General features: G+C 47.9%; 28 non-coding genes across 28 annotated transcripts; all 28 read left to right on the forward strand.

Moving 5' to 3' along the window:
* The first annotated feature begins 320 nt into the window (after window positions 1-320).
* Window positions 321-439, forward strand: LOC143871514 (5S ribosomal RNA). The gene has a single exon (XR_013246277.1). It is a non-coding gene; the product is annotated as a 5S ribosomal RNA (ribosomal RNA).
* Window positions 440-1036: 597 nt separating this feature from the next.
* On the forward strand, window positions 1037-1155 carry LOC143871526 (5S ribosomal RNA). Its single transcript, XR_013246289.1, has one exon. It is a non-coding gene; the product is annotated as a 5S ribosomal RNA (ribosomal RNA).
* Window positions 1156-1752: 597 nt separating this feature from the next.
* On the forward strand, window positions 1753-1871 carry LOC143871538 (5S ribosomal RNA). The gene has a single exon (XR_013246300.1). It is a non-coding gene; the product is annotated as a 5S ribosomal RNA (ribosomal RNA).
* A 599-nt stretch (window positions 1872-2470) lies between these two features.
* On the forward strand, window positions 2471-2589 carry LOC143874575 (5S ribosomal RNA). Its single transcript, XR_013249250.1, has one exon. It is a non-coding gene; the product is annotated as a 5S ribosomal RNA (ribosomal RNA).
* Window positions 2590-3186: 597 nt separating this feature from the next.
* LOC143874726 (5S ribosomal RNA) lies at window positions 3187-3305 on the forward strand. Its single transcript, XR_013249397.1, has one exon. It is a non-coding gene; the product is annotated as a 5S ribosomal RNA (ribosomal RNA).
* Window positions 3306-3902: 597 nt separating this feature from the next.
* Window positions 3903-4021, forward strand: LOC143871550 (5S ribosomal RNA). The gene has a single exon (XR_013246313.1). It is a non-coding gene; the product is annotated as a 5S ribosomal RNA (ribosomal RNA).
* Window positions 4022-4618: 597 nt separating this feature from the next.
* Window positions 4619-4737, forward strand: LOC143871561 (5S ribosomal RNA). Its single transcript, XR_013246325.1, has one exon. It is a non-coding gene; the product is annotated as a 5S ribosomal RNA (ribosomal RNA).
* Window positions 4738-5334: 597 nt separating this feature from the next.
* LOC143871573 (5S ribosomal RNA) lies at window positions 5335-5453 on the forward strand. The gene has a single exon (XR_013246336.1). It is a non-coding gene; the product is annotated as a 5S ribosomal RNA (ribosomal RNA).
* Window positions 5454-6050: 597 nt separating this feature from the next.
* On the forward strand, window positions 6051-6169 carry LOC143871585 (5S ribosomal RNA). Its single transcript, XR_013246347.1, has one exon. It is a non-coding gene; the product is annotated as a 5S ribosomal RNA (ribosomal RNA).
* Window positions 6170-6768: 599 nt separating this feature from the next.
* Window positions 6769-6887, forward strand: LOC143874576 (5S ribosomal RNA). Its single transcript, XR_013249251.1, has one exon. It is a non-coding gene; the product is annotated as a 5S ribosomal RNA (ribosomal RNA).
* A 597-nt stretch (window positions 6888-7484) lies between these two features.
* On the forward strand, window positions 7485-7603 carry LOC143874727 (5S ribosomal RNA). Its single transcript, XR_013249398.1, has one exon. It is a non-coding gene; the product is annotated as a 5S ribosomal RNA (ribosomal RNA).
* Window positions 7604-8200: 597 nt separating this feature from the next.
* Window positions 8201-8319, forward strand: LOC143871596 (5S ribosomal RNA). Its single transcript, XR_013246358.1, has one exon. It is a non-coding gene; the product is annotated as a 5S ribosomal RNA (ribosomal RNA).
* A 597-nt stretch (window positions 8320-8916) lies between these two features.
* Window positions 8917-9035, forward strand: LOC143871608 (5S ribosomal RNA). The gene has a single exon (XR_013246370.1). It is a non-coding gene; the product is annotated as a 5S ribosomal RNA (ribosomal RNA).
* Window positions 9036-9632: 597 nt separating this feature from the next.
* Window positions 9633-9751, forward strand: LOC143873372 (5S ribosomal RNA). Its single transcript, XR_013248083.1, has one exon. It is a non-coding gene; the product is annotated as a 5S ribosomal RNA (ribosomal RNA).
* A 597-nt stretch (window positions 9752-10348) lies between these two features.
* On the forward strand, window positions 10349-10467 carry LOC143871619 (5S ribosomal RNA). Its single transcript, XR_013246382.1, has one exon. It is a non-coding gene; the product is annotated as a 5S ribosomal RNA (ribosomal RNA).
* Window positions 10468-11064: 597 nt separating this feature from the next.
* On the forward strand, window positions 11065-11183 carry LOC143871630 (5S ribosomal RNA). The gene has a single exon (XR_013246393.1). It is a non-coding gene; the product is annotated as a 5S ribosomal RNA (ribosomal RNA).
* A 597-nt stretch (window positions 11184-11780) lies between these two features.
* On the forward strand, window positions 11781-11899 carry LOC143871643 (5S ribosomal RNA). The gene has a single exon (XR_013246405.1). It is a non-coding gene; the product is annotated as a 5S ribosomal RNA (ribosomal RNA).
* A 597-nt stretch (window positions 11900-12496) lies between these two features.
* Window positions 12497-12615, forward strand: LOC143871656 (5S ribosomal RNA). The gene has a single exon (XR_013246416.1). It is a non-coding gene; the product is annotated as a 5S ribosomal RNA (ribosomal RNA).
* Window positions 12616-13214: 599 nt separating this feature from the next.
* On the forward strand, window positions 13215-13333 carry LOC143874577 (5S ribosomal RNA). The gene has a single exon (XR_013249252.1). It is a non-coding gene; the product is annotated as a 5S ribosomal RNA (ribosomal RNA).
* Window positions 13334-13930: 597 nt separating this feature from the next.
* LOC143874728 (5S ribosomal RNA) lies at window positions 13931-14049 on the forward strand. The gene has a single exon (XR_013249399.1). It is a non-coding gene; the product is annotated as a 5S ribosomal RNA (ribosomal RNA).
* A 597-nt stretch (window positions 14050-14646) lies between these two features.
* On the forward strand, window positions 14647-14765 carry LOC143871667 (5S ribosomal RNA). The gene has a single exon (XR_013246427.1). It is a non-coding gene; the product is annotated as a 5S ribosomal RNA (ribosomal RNA).
* A 597-nt stretch (window positions 14766-15362) lies between these two features.
* LOC143871678 (5S ribosomal RNA) lies at window positions 15363-15481 on the forward strand. Its single transcript, XR_013246438.1, has one exon. It is a non-coding gene; the product is annotated as a 5S ribosomal RNA (ribosomal RNA).
* A 597-nt stretch (window positions 15482-16078) lies between these two features.
* On the forward strand, window positions 16079-16197 carry LOC143873373 (5S ribosomal RNA). The gene has a single exon (XR_013248084.1). It is a non-coding gene; the product is annotated as a 5S ribosomal RNA (ribosomal RNA).
* A 597-nt stretch (window positions 16198-16794) lies between these two features.
* Window positions 16795-16913, forward strand: LOC143871689 (5S ribosomal RNA). The gene has a single exon (XR_013246449.1). It is a non-coding gene; the product is annotated as a 5S ribosomal RNA (ribosomal RNA).
* A 597-nt stretch (window positions 16914-17510) lies between these two features.
* LOC143874832 (5S ribosomal RNA) lies at window positions 17511-17628 on the forward strand. The gene has a single exon (XR_013249500.1). It is a non-coding gene; the product is annotated as a 5S ribosomal RNA (ribosomal RNA).
* A 597-nt stretch (window positions 17629-18225) lies between these two features.
* LOC143871700 (5S ribosomal RNA) lies at window positions 18226-18344 on the forward strand. Its single transcript, XR_013246460.1, has one exon. It is a non-coding gene; the product is annotated as a 5S ribosomal RNA (ribosomal RNA).
* A 597-nt stretch (window positions 18345-18941) lies between these two features.
* LOC143871712 (5S ribosomal RNA) lies at window positions 18942-19060 on the forward strand. Its single transcript, XR_013246471.1, has one exon. It is a non-coding gene; the product is annotated as a 5S ribosomal RNA (ribosomal RNA).
* A 597-nt stretch (window positions 19061-19657) lies between these two features.
* Window positions 19658-19776, forward strand: LOC143873374 (5S ribosomal RNA). Its single transcript, XR_013248085.1, has one exon. It is a non-coding gene; the product is annotated as a 5S ribosomal RNA (ribosomal RNA).
* The last annotated feature ends 467 nt before the right edge of the window (window positions 19777-20243 follow it).

Consider the following 20243-nt stretch of genomic DNA (forward strand, 5'->3'; position numbering starts at 1 on the left):
ATGAGTGTACCAGTAGATGCGAGTCATGAATCCGGTCGGAAGGTGTTTACTGGCCGTGAGCTAACCTTGGTGCACAAATATCGTTCCGACGATAACTTTTGATCCGCCCGTCAGATCGTGGCGATTCTTATATTGATTCGGGGGTACTCGGGAAGATTCATCGCGCGATGACAGCCCTGGCGGTCATCCGGCTTCCCGACATGCTCGGATCGTCCATCCGATGTCATCTAGCAGGGTTTTTTCGCACTTTCATTTAAACGGACTTCGTACGACAATGCGAGTGGAAACTCTTTATTACTTTGGCAATGGAGAGGCATGCTGGGTGCGATCATACCAGCACAAATGCACTGGATCCCATCAGAACTCCGAAGTTAAGCGTGCTTGGGCGAGAGTAGTACTAGGATGGGTGACCTCCTGGGAAGTCCTCGTGTTGCACCCCTGTCACTTTTTTCGGCTATCTACCACTTTTTTCGAACAATCTTTCGGTTCTGGAACATCGATGCGAACTGAAACGCACGTTTAGTGCGTCGCCTCCTACGTTTCGGTTCGGATCTTTTTATTTTCTTCCGGATGGTGAATTCAAACACGTCCGGTCTTTATTATGGCGGGGTGATAGTGTCGTTTGATTCGATAAACGGAATTCGTTCTGACATTTCATTTGCGGTCAAATTATAGCGGGGGTTTGTTTAGATTCAGTGACGTACAGGCTATAGCGGATGAGTGTACTAGTGGATGCGAGTCATGAATCCGGTCGGAAGGTATTTACTGGCCGTGAGCTACCCTTGGTGCACAAATATCGTTCCGACGATAACTTTTGATCCGCCCGTCAGATCGTGGCGATTCTTATATTGATTCGGGGGTACTCGGGAAGATTCATCGCGCGATGACAGCCATGGCGGTCATCCAGCTTTCCGACATGCTCGGATCGTCCATCCGGTGTCATCTAGCAGGATTTTTTCGCACTTTCATTTAAACGGACTTCGTACGAAAATGCGAGTGGAAACTCTTTATTACTTTGACAATGGAGAGGCATGCTGGGTGCGATCATACCAGCACAAATGCACTGGATCCCATCAGAACTCCGAAGTTAAGCGTGCTTGGGCGAGAGTAGTACTAGGATGGGTGACCTCCTGGGAAGTCCTCGTGTTGCACCCCTGTCACTTTTTTCGGCTATCTACCACTTTTTTCGAACAATCTTTCGGTTCTGGAACATCGATGCGAACTGAAACGCACGTTTAGTGCGTCGCCTCATACGTTTCGGTTCGGATCTTTTTATTTTCTTCCGGATGGTGAATTCAAAGACGTCCGGTCTTTATTATGGCGGGGTGATAGTGTCGTTTGATTCGATAAACGGAATTCGTTCTGACATTTCATTTGCGGTCAAATTATAGCGGGGGTTTGTTTAGATTCAGTGACGTACAGGCTATAGCGGATGAGTGTACTAGTGGATGCGAGTCATGAATCCGGTCGGAAGGTGTTTACTGGCCGTGAGCTACCCGTGGTGCACAAATATCGTTCCGACGATAACTTTTGATCCGCCCGTCAGATCGTGGCGATTCTTATATTGATTCGGGGGTACTCGGGAAGATTCAACGCGCGATAACAGCCCTGGCGGTCATCCAGCTTCCCGACATGCTCGGATCGTCCATCCGATGTCATCTAGCAGGATTTTTTCGCACTTTCATTTAAACGGACTTCGTACGACAATGCGAGTGGAAACTCTTTATTACTTTGACAATGGAGAGGCATGCTGGGTGCGATCATACCAGCACAAATGCACTGGATCCCATCAGAACTCCGAAGTTAAGCGTGCTTGGGCGAGAGTAGTACTAGGATGGGTGACCTCCTGGGAAGTCCTCGTGTTGCACCCCTGTCACTTTTTTCGGCTATCTACCACTTTTTTCGAACAATCTTTCGGTTCTGGAACATCGATGCGAACTGAAACTCACGTTTAGTGCGACGCCTCCTACGTTTCGGTTCGGATCTTTTTATTTTCTTCCGGATGGTGAATTCAAATACGTCCGGTCTTTATTATGGCGGGGTAGTAGTGTCGTTTGATTCGATAAACGGAATTCGTTCTGACATTTCATTTGCGGTCTAATTATAGCGGGGGTTTGTTTAGATTCAGTGACGTACAGGCTATAGCGGATGAGTGTACTAGTGGATGCGAGTCATGAATCCGGTCAGAAGGTGTTTACTGGCCGTGAGCTACCCTTGGTGCACAAATATCGTTCCGACGATAACTTTTGATCCGCCCGTCAGATCGTGGCGATTCTTATATTGATTCGGGGGTACTCGGGAAGATTTTAATCGCGCAATGACAGCCCTGGCGGTCATCCGGCTTCCCGACATGCTCGGATCGTCCATCCGATGTCATCTAGCAGGATTTTTTCGCACTTTCATTTAAACGGACTTCGTACGACAATGCGAGTGGAAACTCTTTATTACTTTAACAATGGAGAGGCATGCTGGGTGCGATCATACCAGCACAAATGCACTGGATCCCATCAGAACTCCGAAGGTAAGCGTGCTTGGGCGAGAGTAGTACTAGGATGGGTGACCTCCTGGGAAGTCCTCGTGTTACACCCCTGTCACTTTTTTCGGCTATCTACCACTTTTTTCGAACAATCTTTCGGTTCTGGAACATCGATGCGAACTGAAACGCACGTTTAGTGCGTCGCCTCCTACGTTTCGGTTCGGATCTTTTTATTTTCTTCCGGATGGTGAATTCAAAGACGTCCGGTCTTTATTATGGCGGGGTGATAGTGTCGTTTGATTCGATAAACGGAATTCGTTCTGACATTTCATTTGCGGTCAAATTATAGCGGGGGTTTGTTTAGATTCAGTGACGTACAGGCTATAGCGGATGAGTGTACTAGTGGATGCGAGTCATGAATCCGGTCGGAAGGTGTTTACTGGCCGTGAGCTACCCTTGGTGCACAAATATCGTTCCGACGATAACTTTTGATCCGCCCGTCAGATCGTGGCGATTCTTATATTGATTCGTGGTTACTCGGGAAGATTCATCGCGCGATAACAGCCCTGGCGGTCATCCAGCTTCCCGACATGCTCGGATCGTCCATCCGATGTTATCTAGCCGGATTTTTTTGCACTTTCATTTAAACGGACTTCGTGCGACAATGCGAGTGGAAACTCTTTATTACTTTGACAATGGAGAGGCATGCTGGGTGCGATCATAACAGCACAAATGCACTGGATCCCATCAGAACTCCGAAGTTAAGCGTGCTTGGGCGAGAGTAGTACTAGGATGGGTGACCTCCTCGGAAGTCCTCGTGTTGCACCCCTGTCACTTTTTTCGGCTATCTACCACTTTTTTCGAACAATCTTTCGGTTCTGGAACATCGATGCGAACTGAAACGCACGTTTAGTGCGACGCCTCCTACGTTTCGGTTCGGATCTTTTTATTTTCTTCCGGATGGTGAATTCAAATACGTCCGGTCTTTATTATGGCGGGGTGATAGTGTCGTTTGATTCGATAAACGGAATTCGTTCTGACATTTCATTTGCGGTCAAATTATAGCGGGGGTTTGTTTAGATTCAGTGACGTACAGGCTATAGCGGATGAGTGTACCAGTAGATGCGAGTCATGAATCCGGTCGGAAGGTGTTTACTGGCCGTGAGCTAACCTTGGTGCACAAATATCGTTCCGACGATAACTTTTGATCCGCCCGTCAGATCGTGGCGATTCTTATATTGATTCGGGGGTACTCGGGAAGATTCATCGCGCGATGACAGCCCTGGCGGTCATCCGGCTTCCCGACATGCTCGGATCGTCCATCCGATGTCATCTAGCAGGGTTTTTTCGCACTTTCATTTAAACGGACTTCGTACGACAATGCGAGTGGAAACTCTTTATTACTTTGGCAATGGAGAGGCATGCTGGGTGCGATCATACCAGCACAAATGCACTGGATCCCATCAGAACTCCGAAGTTAAGCGTGCTTGGGCGAGAGTAGTACTAGGATGGGTGACCTCCTGGGAAGTCCTCGTGTTGCACCCCTGTCACTTTTTTCGGCTATCTACCACTTTTTTCGAACAATCTTTCGGTTCTGGAACATCGATGCGAACTGAAACGCACGTTTAGTGCGTCGCCTCCTACGTTTCGGTTCGGATCTTTTTATTTTCTTCCGGATGGTGAATTCAAACACGTCCGGTCTTTATTATGGCGGGGTGATAGTGTCGTTTGATTCGATAAACGGAATTCGTTCTGACATTTCATTTGCGGTCAAATTATAGCGGGGGTTTGTTTAGATTCAGTGACGTACAGGCTATAGCGGATGAGTGTACTAGTGGATGCGAGTCATGAATCCGGTCGGAAGGTATTTACTGGCCGTGAGCTACCCTTGGTGCACAAATATCGTTCCGACGATAACTTTTCATCCGCCCGTCAGATCGTGGCGATTCTTATATTGATTCGGGGGTACTCGGGAAGATTCATCGCGCGATGACAGCCATGGCGGTCATCCGGCTTTCCGACATGCTCGGATCGTCCATCCGGTGTCATCTAGCAGGATTTTTTCGCACTTTCATTTAAACGGACATCGTACGACAATGCGAGAGAAAACTCTTTATTACTTTGGCAATGGAGAGGCATGCTGGGTGCGATCATACCAGCACAAATGCACTGGATCCCATCAGAACTCCGAAGTTAAGCGTGCTTGGGCGAGAGTAGTACTAGGATGGGTGACCTCCTGGGAAGTCCTCGTGTTGCACCCCTGTCACTTTTTTCGGCTATCTACCACTTTTTTCGAACAATCTTTCGGTTCTGGAACATCGATGCGAACTGAAACGCACGTTTAGTGCGTCGCCTCCTACGTTTCGGTTCGGATCTTTTTATTTTCTTCCGGATGGTGAATTCAAACACGTCCGGTCTTTATTATGGCGGGGTGATAGTGTCGTTTGATTCGATAAACGGAATTCGTTCTGACATTTCATTTGCGGTCAAATTATAGCGGGGGTTTGTTTAGATTCAGTGACGTACAGGCTATAGCGGATGAGTGTACTAGTGGATGCGAGTCATGAATCCGGTCGGAAGGTATTTACTGGCCGTGAGCTACCCTTGGTGCACAAATATCGTTCCGACGATAACTTTTGATCCGCCCGTCAGATCGTGGCGATTCTTATATTGATTCGGGGGTACTCGGGAAGATTCATCGCGCGATGACAGCCATGGCGGTCATCCAGCTTTCCGACATGCTCGGATCGTCCATCCGGTGTCATCTAGCAGGATTTTTTCGCACTTTCATTTAAACGGACTTCGTACGAAAATGCGAGTGGAAACTCTTTATTACTTTGACAATGGAGAGGCATGCTGGGTGCGATCATACCAGCACAAATGCACTGGATCCCATCAGAACTCCGAAGTTAAGCGTGCTTGGGCGAGAGTAGTACTAGGATGGGTGACCTCCTGGGAAGTCCTCGTGTTGCACCCCTGTCACTTTTTTCGGCTATCTACCACTTTTTTCGAACAATCTTTCGGTTCTGCAACATCGATGCGAACTGAAACGCACGTTTAGTGCGTCGCCTCATACGTTTCGGTTCGGATCTTTTTATTTTCTTCCGGATGGTGAATTCAAAGACGTCCGGTCTTTATTATGGCGGGGTGATAGTGTCGTTTGATTCGATAAACGGAATTCGTTCTGACATTTCATTTGCGGTCAAATTATAGCGGGGGTTTGTTTAGATTCAGTGACGTACAGGCTATAGCGGATGAGTGTACTAGTGGATGCGAGTCATGAATCCGGTCGGAAGGTGTTTACTGGCCGTGAGCTACCCGTGGTGCACAAATATCGTTCCGACGATAACTTTTGATCCGCCCGTCAGATCGTGGCGATTCTTATATTGATTCGGGGGTACTCGGGAAGATTCAACGCGCGATAACAGCCCTGGCGGTCATCCAGCTTCCCGACATGCTCGGATCGTCCATCCGATGTCATCTAGCAGGATTTTTTCGCACTTTCATTTAAACGGACTTCGTACGACAATGCGAGTGGAAACTCTTTATTACTTTGACAATGGAGAGGCATGCTGGGTGCGATCATACCAGCACAAATGCACTGGATCCCATCAGAACTCCGAAGTTAAGCGTGCTTGGGCGAGAGTAGTACTAGGATGGGTGACCTCCTGGGAAGTCCTCGTGTTGCACCCCTGTCACTTTTTTCGGCTATCTACCACTTTTTTCGAACAATCTTTCGGTTCTGGAACATCGATGCGAACTGAAACTCACGTTTAGTGCGACGCCTCCTACGTTTCGGTTCGGATCTTTTTATTTTCTTCCGGATGGTGAATTCAAATACGTCCGGTCTTTATTATGGCGGGGTAGTAGTGTCGTTTGATTCGATAAACGGAATTCGTTCTGACATTTCATTTGCGGTCTAATTATAGCGGGGGTTTGTTTAGATTCAGTGACGTACAGGCTATAGCGGATGAGTGTACTAGTGGATGCGAGTCATGAATCCGGTCAGAAGGTGTTTACTGGCCGTGAGCTACCCTTGGTGCACAAATATCGTTCCGACGATAACTTTTGATCCGCCCGTCAGATCGTGGCGATTCTTATATTGATTCGGGGGTACTCGGGAAGATTTTAATCGCGCAATGACAGCCCTGGCGGTCATCCGGCTTCCCGACATGCTCGGATCGTCCATCCGATGTCATCTAGCAGGATTTTTTCGCACTTTCATTTAAACGGACTTCGTACGACAATGCGAGTGGAAACTCTTTATTACTTTAACAATGGAGAGGCATGCTGGGTGCGATCATACCAGCACAAATGCACTGGATCCCATCAGAACTCCGAAGGTAAGCGTGCTTGGGCGAGAGTAGTACTAGGATGGGTGACCTCCTGGGAAGTCCTCGTGTTACACCCCTGTCACTTTTTTCGGCTATCTACCACTTTTTTCGAACAATCTTTCGGTTCTGGAACATCGATGCGAACTGAAACGCACGTTTAGTGCGTCGCCTCCTACGTTTCGGTTCGGATCTTTTTATTTTCTTCCGGATGGTGAATTCAAAGACGTCCGGTCTTTATTATGGCGGGGTGATAGTGTCGTTTGATTCGATAAACGGAATTCGTTCTGACATTTCATTTGCGGTCAAATTATAGCGGGGGTTTGTTTAGATTCAGTGACGTACAGGCTATAGCGGATGAGTGTACTAGTGGATGCGAGTCATGAATCCGGTCGGAAGGTGTTTACTGGCCGTGAGCTACCCTTGGTGCACAAATATCGTTCCGACGATAACTTTTGATCCGCCCGTCAGATCGTGGCGATTCTTATATTGATTCGTGGCTACTCGGGAAGATTCATCGCGCGATAACAGCCCTGGCGGTCATCCAGCTTCCCGACATGCTCGGATCGTCCATCCGATGTTATCTAGCCGGATTTTTTTGCACTTTCATTTAAACGGACTTCGTGCGACAATGCGAGTGGAAACTCTTTATTACTTTGACAATGGAGAGGCATGCTGGGTGCGATCATAACAGCACAAATGCACTGGATCCCATCAGAACTCCGAAGTTAAGCGTGCTTGGGCGAGAGTAGTACTAGGATGGGTGACCTCCTCGGAAGTCCTCGTGTTGCACCCCTGTCACTTTTTTCGGCTATCTACCACTTTTTTCGAACAATCTTTCGGTTCTGGAACATCGATGCGAACTGAAACGCACGTTTAGTGCGACGCCTCCTACGTTTCGGTTCGGATCTTTTTATTTTCTTCCGGATGGTGAATTCAAATACGTCCGGTCTTTATTATGGCGGGGTGATAGTGTCGTTTGATTCGATAAACGGAATTCGTTCTGACATTTCATTTGCGGTCAAATTATAGCGGGGGTTTGTTTAGATTCAGTGACGTACAGGCTATAGCGGATGAGTGTACCAGTAGATGCGAGTCATGAATCCGGTCGGAAGGTGTTTACTGGCCGTGAGCTAACCTTGGTGCACAAATATCGTTCCGACGATAACTTTTGATCCGCCCGTCAGATCGTGGCGATTCTTATATTGATTCGGGGGTACTCGGGAAGATTCATCGCGCGATGACAGCCCTGGCGGTCATCCGGCTTCCCGACATGCTCGGATCGTCCATCCGATGTCATCTAGCAGGGTTTTTTCGCACTTTCATTTAAACGGACTTCGTACGACAATGCGAGTGGAAACTCTTTATTACTTTGGCAATGGAGAGGCATGCTGGGTGCGATCATACCAGCACAAATGCACTGGATCCCATCAGAACTCCGAAGTTAAGCGTGCTTGGGCGAGAGTAGTACTAGGATGGGTGACCTCCTGGGAAGTCCTCGTGTTGCACCCCTGTCACTTTTTTCGGCTATCTACCACTTTTTTCGAACAATCTTTCGGTTCTGGAACATCGATGCGAACTGAAACGCACGTTTAGTGCGTCGCCTCCTACGTTTCGGTTCGGATCTTTTTATTTTCTTCCGGATGGTGAATTCAAACACGTCCGGTCTTTATTATGGCGGGGTGATAGTGTCGTTTGATTCGATAAACGGAATTCGTTCTGACATTTCATTTGCGGTCAAATTATAGCGGGGGTTTGTTTAGATTCAGTGACGTACAGGCTATAGCGGATGAGTGTACTAGTGGATGCGAGTCATGAATCCGGTCGGAAGGTATTTACTGGCCGTGAGCTACCCTTGGTGCACAAATATCGTTCCGACGATAACTTTTCATCCGCCCGTCAGATCGTGGCGATTCTTATATTGATTCGGGGGTACTCGGGAAGATTCATCGCGCGATGACAGCCATGGCGGTCATCCGGCTTTCCGACATGCTCGGATCGTCCATCCGGTGTCATCTAGCAGGATTTTTTCGCACTTTCATTTAAACGGACATCGTACGACAATGCGAGAGAAAACTCTTTATTACTTTGACAATGGAGAGGCATGCTGGGTGCGATCATACCAGCACAAATGCACTGGATCCCATCAGAACTCCGAAGTTAAGCGTGCTTGGGCGAGAGTAGTACTAGGATGGGTGACCTCCTGGGAAGTCCTCGTGTTGCACCCCTGTCACTTTTTTCGGCTATCTACCACTTTTTTCGAACAATCTTTCGGTTCTGGAACATCGATGCGAACTGAAACGCACGTTTAGTGCGTCGCCTCTTACGTTTCGGTTCGGATCTTTTTATTTTCTTCCGGATGGTGAATTCAAAGACGTCCGGTCTTTATTATGGCGGGGTGATAGTGTCGTTTGATTCGATAAACGGAATTCGTTCTGACATTTCATTTGCGGTTAAATTATAGCGGGGGTTTGTTCAGATTCAGTGACGTACAGGCTATAGCGGATGAGTGTACTAGTGGATGCGAGTCATGAATCCGGTCGGAAGGTGTTTACTGGCCGTGAGCTACCCTTGGTGCACAAATATCGTTCCGACGATAACTTTTGATCCGCCCGTCAGATCGTGGCGATTCTTATATTGATTCGGGGGTACTCGGGAAGATTCATCGCGCAATAACAGCCCTGGCGGTCATCCAGCTTTCCGACATGCTCGGATCGTCCATCCGGTGTCATCTAGCAGGATTTTTTCGCACTTTCATTTAAACGGACTTCGTACGAAAATGCGAGTGGAAACTCTTTATTACTTTGACAATGGAGAGGCATGCTGGGTGCGATCATACCAGCACAAATGCACTGGATCCCATCAGAACTCTGAAGTTAAGCGTGCTTGGGCGAGAGTAGTACTAGGATGGGTGACCTCCTGGGAAGTCCTCGTGTTGCACCCCTGTCACTTTTTTCGGCTATCTACCACTTTTTTCGAACAATCTTTCGGTTCTGGAACATCGATGCGAACTGAAACGCACGTTTAGTGCGTCGCCTCATACGTTTCGGTTCGGATCTTTTTATTTTCTTCCGGATGGTGAATTCAAAGACGTCCGGTCTTTATTATGGCGGGGTGATAGTGTCGTTTGATTCGATAAACGGAATTCGTTCTGACATTTCATTTGCGGTCAAATTATAGCGGGGGTTTGTTTAGATTCAGTGACGTACAGGCTATAGCGGATGAGTGTACTAGTGGATGCGAGTCATGAATCCGGTCGGAAGGTGTTTACTGGCCGTGAGCTACCCGTGGTGCACAAATATCGTTCCGACGATAACTTTTGATCCGCCCGTCAGATCGTGGCGATTCTTATATTGATTCGGGGGTACTCGGGAAGATTCATCGCGCGATAACAGCCCTGGCGGTCATCCAGCTTCCCGACATGCTCGGATCGTCCATCCGATGTCATCTAGCAGGATTTTTTCGCACTTTCATTTAAACGGACTTCGTACGACAATGCGAGTGGATACTCTTTATTACTTTGACAATGGAGAGGCATGCTGGGTGCGATCATACCAGCACAAATGCACTGGATCCCATCAGAACTCCGAAGTTAAGCGTGCTTGGGCGAGAGTAGTACTAGGATGGGTGACCTCCTGGGAAGTCCTCGTGTTGCACCCCTGTCACTTTTTTCGGCTATCTACCACTTTTTTCGAACAATCTTTCGGTTCTGGAACATCGATGCGAACTGAAACGCACGTTTAGTGCGTCGCCTCCTACGTTTCGGTTCGGATCTTTTTATTTTCTTCCGGATGGTGAATTCAAACACGTCCGGTCTTTATTATGGCGGGGTGATAGTGTCGTTTGATTCGATAAACGGAATTCGTTCTGACATTTCATTTGCGGTCAAATTATAGCGGGGGTTTGTTTAGATTCAGTGACGTACAGGCTATAGCGGATGAGTGTACTAGTGGATGCGAGTCATGAATCCGGTCGGAAGGTATTTACTGGCCGTGAGCTACCCTTGGTGCACAAATATCGTTCCGACGATAACTTTTCATCCGCCCGTCAGATCGTGGCGATTCTTATATTGATTCGGGGGTACTCGGGAAGATTCATCGCGCGATGACAGCCATGGCGGTCATCCGGCTTTCCGACATGCTCGGATCGTCCATCCGGTGTCATCTAGCAGGATTTTTTCGCACTTTCATTTAAACGGACATCGTACGACAATGCGAGAGAAAACTCTTTATTACTTTGGCAATGGAGAGGCATGCTGGGTGCGATCATACCAGCACAAATGCACTGGATCCCATCAGAACTCCGAAGTTAAGCGTGCTTGGGCGAGAGTAGTACTAGGATGGGTGACCTCCTGGGAAGTCCTCGTGTTGCACCCCTGTCACTTTTTTCGGCTATCTACCACTTTTTTCGAACAATCTTTCGGTTCTGGAACATCGATGCGAACTGAAACGCACGTTTAGTGCGTCGCCTCCTACGTTTCGGTTCGGATCTTTTTATTTTCTTCCGGATGGTGAATTCAAACACGTCCGGTCTTTATTATGGCGGGGTGATAGTGTCGTTTGATTCGATAAACGGAATTCGTTCTGACATTTCATTTGCGGTCAAATTATAGCGGGGGTTTGTTTAGATTCAGTGACGTACAGGCTATAGCGGATGAGTGTACTAGTGGATGCGAGTCATGAATCCGGTCGGAAGGTATTTACTGGCCGTGAGCTACCCTTGGTGCACAAATATCGTTCCGACGATAACTTTTGATCCGCCCGTCAGATCGTGGCGATTCTTATATTGATTCGGGGGTACTCGGGAAGATTCATCGCGCGATGACAGCCATGGCGGTCATCCAGCTTTCCGACATGCTCGGATCGTCCATCCGGTGTCATCTAGCAGGATTTTTTCGCACTTTCATTTAAACGGACTTCGTACGAAAATGCGAGTGGAAACTCTTTATTACTTTGACAATGGAGAGGCATGCTGGGTGCGATCATACCAGCACAAATGCACTGGATCCCATCAGAACTCCGAAGTTAAGCGTGCTTGGGCGAGAGTAGTACTAGGATGGGTGACCTCCTGGGAAGTCCTCGTGTTGCACCCCTGTCACTTTTTTCGGCTATCTACCACTTTTTTCGAACAATCTTTCGGTTCTGCAACATCGATGCGAACTGAAACGCACGTTTAGTGCGTCGCCTCATACGTTTCGGTTCGGATCTTTTTATTTTCTTCCGGATGGTGAATTCAAAGACGTCCGGTCTTTATTATGGCGGGGTGATAGTGTCGTTTGATTCGATAAACGGAATTCGTTCTGACATTTCATTTGCGGTCAAATTATAGCGGGGGTTTGTTTAGATTCAGTGACGTACAGGCTATAGCGGATGAGTGTACTAGTGGATGCGAGTCATGAATCCGGTCGGAAGGTGTTTACTGGCCGTGAGCTACCCGTGGTGCACAAATATCGTTCCGACGATAACTTTTGATCCGCCCGTCAGATCGTGGCGATTCTTATATTGATTCGGGGGTACTCGGGAAGATTCAACGCGCGATAACAGCCCTGGCGGTCATCCAGCTTCCCGACATGCTCGGATCGTCCATCCGATGTCATCTAGCAGGATTTTTTCGCACTTTCATTTAAACGGACTTCGTACGACAATGCGAGTGGAAACTCTTTATTACTTTGACAATGGAGAGGCATGCTGGGTGCGATCATACCAGCACAAATGCACTGGATCCCATCAGAACTCCGAAGTTAAGCGTGCTTGGGCGAGAGTAGTACTAGGATGGGTGACCTCCTGGGAAGTCCTCGTGTTGCACCCCTGTCACTTTTTTCGGCTATCTACCACTTTTTTCGAACAATCTTTCGGTTCTGGAACATCGATGCGAACTGAAACTCACGTTTAGTGCGACGCCTCCTACGTTTCGGTTCGGATCTTTTTATTTTCTTCCGGATGGTGAATTCAAATACGTCCGGTCTTTATTATGGCGGGGTAGTAGTGTCGTTTGATTCGATAAACGGAATTCGTTCTGACATTTCATTTGCGGTCTAATTATAGCGGGGGTTTGTTTAGATTCAGTGACGTACAGGCTATAGCGGATGAGTGTACTAGTGGATGCGAGTCATGAATCCGGTCAGAAGGTGTTTACTGGCCGTGAGCTACCCTTGGTGCACAAATATCGTTCCGACGATAACTTTTGATCCGCCCGTCAGATCGTGGCGATTCTTATATTGATTCGGGGGTACTCGGGAAGATTTTAATCGCGCAATGACAGCCCTGGCGGTCATCCGGCTTCCCGACATGCTCGGATCGTCCATCCGATGTCATCTAGCAGGATTTTTTCGCACTTTCATTTAAACGGACTTCGTACGACAATGCGAGTGGAAACTCTTTATTACTTTAACAATGGAGAGGCATGCTGGGTGCGATCATACCAGCACAAATGCACTGGATCCCATCAGAACTCCGAAGGTAAGCGTGCTTGGGCGAGAGTAGTACTAGGATGGGTGACCTCCTGGGAAGTCCTCGTGTTACACCCCTGTCACTTTTTTCGGCTATCTACCACTTTTTTCGAACAATCTTTCGGTTCTGGAACATCGATGCGAACTGAAACGCACGTTTAGTGCGTCGCCTCCTACGTTTCGGTTCGGATCTTTTTATTTTCTTCCGGATGGTGAATTCAAAGACGTCCGGTCTTTATTATGGCGGGGTGATAGTGTCGTTTGATTCGATAAACGGAATTCGTTCTGACATTTCATTTGCGGTCAAATTATAGCGGGGGTTTGTTTAGATTCAGTGACGTACAGGCTATAGCGGATGAGTGTACTAGTGGATGCGAGTCATGAATCCGGTCGGAAGGTGTTTACTGGCCGTGAGCTACCCTTGGTGCACAAATATCGTTCCGACGATAACTTTTGATCCGCCCGTCAGATCGTGGCGATTCTTATATTGATTCGTGGCTACTCGGGAAGATTCATCGCGCGATAACAGCCCTGGCGGTCATCCAGCTTCCCGACATGCTCGGATCGTCCATCCGATGTTATCTAGCCGGATTTTTTTGCACTTTCATTTAAACGGACTTCGTGCGACAATGCGAGTGGAAACTCTTTATTACTTTGACAATGGAGAGGCATGCTGGGTGCGATCATAACAGCACAAATGCACTGGATCCCATCAGAACTCCGAAGTTAAGCGTGCTTGGGCGAGAGTAGTACTAGGATGGGTGACCTCCTCGGAAGTCCTCGTGTTGCACCCCTGTCACTTTTTTCGGCTATCTACCACTTTTTTCGAACAATCTTTCGGTTCTGGAACATCGATGCGAACTGAAACGCACGTTTAGTGCGACGCCTCCTACGTTTCGGTTCGGATCTTTTTATTTTCTTCCGGATGGTGAATTCAAATACGTCCGGTCTTTATTATGGCGGGGTGATAGTGTCGTTTGATTCGATAAACGGAATTCGTTCTGACATTTCATTTGCGGTCAAATTATAGCGGGGGTTTGTTTAGATTCAGTGACGTACAGGCTATAGCGGATGAGTGTACCAGTAGATGCGAGTCATGAATCCGGTCGGAAGGTGTTTACTGGCCGTGAGCTAACCTTGGTGCACAAATATCGTTCCGACGATAACTTTTGATCCGCCCGTCAGATCGTGGCGATTCTTATATTGATTCGGGGGTACTCGGGAAGATTCATCGCGCGATGACAGCCCTGGCGGTCATCCGGCTTCCCGACATGCTCGGATCGTCCATCCGATGTCATCTAGCAGGGTTTTTTCGCACTTTCATTTAAACGGACTTCGTACGACAATGCGAGTGGAAACTCTTTATTACTTTGGCAATGGAGAGGCATGCTGGGTGCGATCATACCAGCACAAATGCACTGGATCCCATCAGAACTCCGAAGTTAAGCGTGCTTGGGCGAGAGTAGTACTAGGATGGGTGACCTCCTGGGAAGTCCTCGTGTTGCACCCCTGTCACTTTTTTCGGCTATCTACCACTTTTTTCGAACAATCTTTCGGTTCTGGAACATCGATGCGAACTGAAACGCACGTTTAGTGCGTCGCCTCCTACGTTTCGGTTCGGATCTTTTTATTTTCTTCCGGATGGTGAATTCAAACACGTCCGGTCTTTATTATGGCGGGGTGATAGTGTCGTTTGATTCGATAAACGGAATTCGTTCTGACATTTCATTTGCGGTCAAATTATAGCGGGGGTTTGTTTAGATTCAGTGACGTACAGGCTATAGCGGATGAGTGTACTAGTGGATGCGAGTCATGAATCCGGTCGGAAGGTATTTACTGGCCGTGAGCTACCCTTGGTGCACAAATATCGTTCCGACGATAACTTTTCATCCGCCCGTCAGATCGTGGCGATTCTTATATTGATTCGGGGGTACTCGGGAAGATTCATCGCGCGATGACAGCCATGGCGGTCATCCGGCTTTCCGACATGCTCGGATCGTCCATCCGGTGTCATCTAGCAGGATTTTTTCGCACTTTCATTTAAACGGACATCGTACGACAATGCGAGAGAAAACTCTTTATTACTTTGACAATGGAGAGGCATGCTGGGTGCGATCATACCAGCACAAATGCACTGGATCCCATCAGAACTCCGAAGTTAAGCGTGCTTGGGCGAGAGTAGTACTAGGATGGGTGACCTCCTGGGAAGTCCTCGTGTTGCACCCCTGTCACTTTTTTCGGCTATCTACCACTTTTTTCGAACAATCTTTCGGTTCTGGAACATCGATGCGAACTGAAACGCACGTTTAGTGCGTCGCCTCTTACGTTTCGGTTCGGATCTTTTTATTTTCTTCCGGATGGTGAATTCAAAGACGTCCGGTCTTTATTATGGCGGGGTGATAGTGTCGTTTGATTCGATAAACGGAATTCGTTCTGACATTTCATTTGCGGTTAAATTATAGCGGGGGTTTGTTCAGATTCAGTGACGTACAGGCTATAGCGGATGAGTGTACTAGTGGATGCGAGTCATGAATCCGGTCGGAAGGTGTTTACTGGCCGTGAGCTACCCTTGGTGCACAAATATCGTTCCGACGATAACTTTTGATCCGCCCGTCAGATCGTGGCGATTCTTATATTGATTCGGGGGTACTCGGGAAGATTCATCGCGCAATAACAGCCCTGGCGGTCATCCAGCTTTCCGACATGCTCGGATCGTCCATCCGGTGTCATCTAGCAGGATTTTTTCGCACTTTCATTTAAACGGACTTCGTACGAAAATGCGAGTGGAAACTCTTTATTACTTTGACAATGGAGAGGCATGCTGGGTGCGATCATACCAGCACAAATGCACTGGATCCCATCAGAACTCTGAAGTTAAGCGTGCTTGGGCGAGAGTAGTACTAGGATGGGTGACCTCCTGGGAAGTCCTCGTGTTGCACCCCTGTCACTTTTTTCGGCTATCTACCACTTTTTTCGAACAATCTTTCGGTTCTGGAACATCGATGCGAACTGAAACGCACGTTTAGTGCGTCGCCTCATACGTTTCGGTTCGGATCTTTTTATTTTCTTCCGGATGGTGAATTCAAAGACGTCCGGTCTTTATTATGGCGGGGTGATAGTGTCGTTTGATTCGATAAACGGAATTCGTTCTGACATTTCATTTGCGGTCAAATTATAGCGGGGGTTTGTTTAGATTCAGTGACGTACAGGCTATAGCGGATGAGTGTACTAGTGGATGCGAGTCATGAATCCGGTCGGAAGGTGTTTACTGGCCGTGAGCTACCCGTGGTGCACAAATATCGTTCCGACGATAACTTTTGATCCGCCCGTCAGATCGTGGCGATTCTTATATTGATTCGGGGGTACTCGGGAAGATTCATCGCGCGATAACAGCCCTGGCGGTCATCCAGCTTCCCGACATGCTCGGATCGTCCATCCGATGTCATCTAGCAGGATTTTTTCGCACTTTCATTTAAACGGACTTCGTACGACAATGCGAGTGGATACTCTTTATTACTTTGACAATGGAGAGGCATGCTGGGTGCGATCATACCAGCACAAATGCACTGGATCCCATCAGAACTCCGAAGTTAAGCGTGCTTGGGCGAGAGTAGTACTAGGATGGGTGACCTCCTGGGAAGTCCTCGTGTTGCACCCCTGTCACTTTTTTCGGCTATCTACCACTTTTTTCGAACAATCTTTCGGTTCTGGAACATCGATGCGAACTGAAACGCACGTTTAGTGCGTCGCCTCTTACGTTTCGGTTCGGATCTTTTTATTTTCTTCCGGATGGTGAATTCAAAGACGTCCGGTCTTTATTATGGCGGGGTGATAGTGTCGTTTGATTCGATAAACGGAATTCGTTCTGACATTTCATTTGCGGTTAAATTATAGCGGGGGTTTGTTCAGATTCAGTGACGTACAGGCTATAGCGGATGAGTGTACTAGTGGATGCGAGTCATGAATCCGGTCGGAAGGTGTTTACTGGCCGTGAGCTACCCTTGGTGCATAAATATCGTTCCGACGATAACTTTTGATCCGCCCGTCAGATCGTGGCGATTCTTATATTGATTCGGGGGTACTCGGGAAGATTCATCGCGCGATGACAGCCCTGGCGGTCATCCGGCTTTCCGACATGCTCGGATCGTCCATCCGGTGTCATCTAGCAGGATTTTTTCGCACTTTCATTTAAACGGACTTCGTACGAAAATGCGAGTGGAAACTCTTTATTACTTTGACAATGGAGAGGCATGCTGGGTGCGATCATACCAGCACAAATGCACTGGATCCCATCAGAACTCCGAAGTTAAGCGTGCTTGGCGAGAGTAGTACTAGGATGGGTGACCTCCTGGGAAGTCCTCGTGTTGCACCCCTGTCACTTTTTTCGGCTATCTACCACTTTTTTCGAACAATCTTTCGGTTCTGGAACATCGATGCGAACTGAAACGCACGTTTAGTGCGTCGCCTCATACGTTTCGGTTCGGATCTTTTTATTTTCTTCCGGATGGTGAATTCAAAGACGTCCGGTCTTTATTATGGCGGGGTGATAGTGTCGTTTGATTCGATAAACGGAATTCGTTCTGACATTTCATTTGCGGTCAAATTATAGCGGGGGTTTGTTTAGATTCAGTGACGTACAGGCTATAGCGGATGAGTGTACTAGTGGATGCGAGTCATGAATCCGGTCGGAAGGTGTTTACTGGCCGTGAGCTACCCGTGGTGCACAAATATCGTTCCGACGATAACTTTTGATCCGCCCGTCAGATCGTGGCGATTCTTATATTGATTCGGGGGTACTCGGGAAGATTCATCGCGCGATAACAGCCCTGGCGGTCATCCAGCTTCCCGACATGCTCGGATCGTCCATCCGATGTCATCTAGCAGGATTTTTTCGCACTTTCATTTAAACGGACTTCGTACGACAATGCGAGTGGATACTCTTTATTACTTTGACAATGGAGAGGCATGCTGGGTGCGATCATACCAGCACAAATGCACTGGATCCCATCAGAACTCCGAAGTTAAGCGTGCTTGGGCGAGAGTAGTACTAGGATGGGTGACCTCCTGGGAAGTCCTCGTGTTGCACCCCTGTCACTTTTTTCGGCTATCTACCACTTTTTTCGAACAATCTTTCGGTTCTGGAACATCGATGCGAACTGAAACGCACGTTTAGTGCGTCGCCTCCTACGTTTCGGTTCGGATCTTTTTATTTTCTTCCGGATGGTGAATTCAAACACGTCCGGTCTTTATTATGGCGGGGTGATAGTGTCGTTTGATTCGATAAACGGAATTCGTTCTGACATTTCATTTGCGGTCAAATTATAGCGGGGGTTTGTTTAGATTCAGTGACGTACAGGCTATAGCGGATGAGTGTACTAGTGGATGCGAGTCATGAATCCGGTCGGAAGGTATTTACTGGCCGTGAGCTACCCTTGGTGCACAAATATCGTTCCGACGATAACTTTTCATCCGCCCGTCAGATCGTGGCGATTCTTATATTGATTCGGGGGTACTCGGGAAGATTCATCGCGCGATGACAGCCATGGCGGTCATCCGGCTTTCCGACATGCTCGGATCGTCCATCCGGTGTCATCTAGCAGGATTTTTTCGCACTTTCATTTAAACGGACATCGTACGACAATGCGAGTGAAAACTCTTTATTACTTTGACAATGGAGAGGCATGCTGGGTGCGATCATACCAGCACAAATGCACTGGATCCCATCAGAACTCCGAAGTTAAGCGTGCTTGGGCGAGAGTAGTACTAGGATGGGTGACCTCCTGGGAAGTCCTCGTGTTGCACCCCTGTCACTTTTTTCGGCTATCTACCACTTTTTTCGAACAATCTTTCGGTTCTGGAACATCGATGCGAACTGAAACGCACGTTTAGTGCGTCGCCTCTTACGTTTCGGTTCGGATCTTTTTATTTTCTTCCGGATGGTGAATTCAAAGACGTCCGGTCTTTATTATGGCGGGGTGATAGTGTCGTTTGATTCGATAAACGGAATTCGTTCTGACATTTCATTTGCGGTTAAATTATAGCGGGGGTTTGTTCAGATTCAGTGACGTACAGGCTATAGCGGATGAGTGTACTAGTGGATGCGAGTCATGAATCCGGTCGGAAGGTGTTTACTGGCCGTGAGCTACCCTTGGTGCACAAATATCGTTCCGACGATAACTTTTGATCCGCCCGTCAGATCGTGGCGATTCTTATATTGATTCGGGGGTACTCGGGAAGATTCATCGCGCAATAACAGCCCTGGCGGTCATCCAGCTTTCCGACATGCTCGGATCGTCCATCCGGTGTCATCTAGCAGGATTTTTTCGCACTTTCATTTAAACGGACTTCGTACGAAAATGCGAGTGGAAACTCTTTATTACTTTGACAATGGAGAGGCATGCTGGGTGCGATCATACCAGCACAAATGCACTGGATCCCATCAGAACTCTGAAGTTAAGCGTGCTTGGGCGAGAGTAGTACTAGGATGGGTGACCTCCTGGGAAGTCCTCGTGTTGCACCCCTGTCACTTTTTTCGGCTATCTACCACTTTTTTCGAACAATCTTTCGGTTCTGGAACATCGATGCGAACTGAAACGCACGTTTAGTGCGTCGCCTCATACGTTTCGGTTCGGATCTTTTTATTTTCTTCCGGATGGTGAATTCAAAGACGTCCGGTCTTTATTATGGCGGGGTGATAGTGTCGTTTGATTCGATAAACGGAATTCGTTCTGACATTTCATTTGCGGTCAAATTATAGCGGGGGTTTGTTTAGATTCAGTGACGTACAGGCTATAGCGGATGAGTGTACTAGTGGATGCGAGTCATGAATCCGGTCGGAAGGTGTTTACTGGCCGTGAGCTACCCGTGGTGCACAAATATCGTTCCGACGATAACTTTTGATCCGCCCGTCAGATCGTGGCGATTCTTATATTGATTCGGGGGTACTCGGGAAGATTCATCGCGCGATAACAGCCCTGGCGGTCATCCA

This window comes from Tasmannia lanceolata, unplaced genomic scaffold, assembly GCF_043159265.1.
Source record: "Tasmannia lanceolata isolate RefF3 unplaced genomic scaffold, GAP_Taslan_0.1 ptg000003l, whole genome shotgun sequence".
Lineage (NCBI taxonomy): Eukaryota > Viridiplantae > Streptophyta > Magnoliopsida > Canellales > Winteraceae > Tasmannia > Tasmannia lanceolata.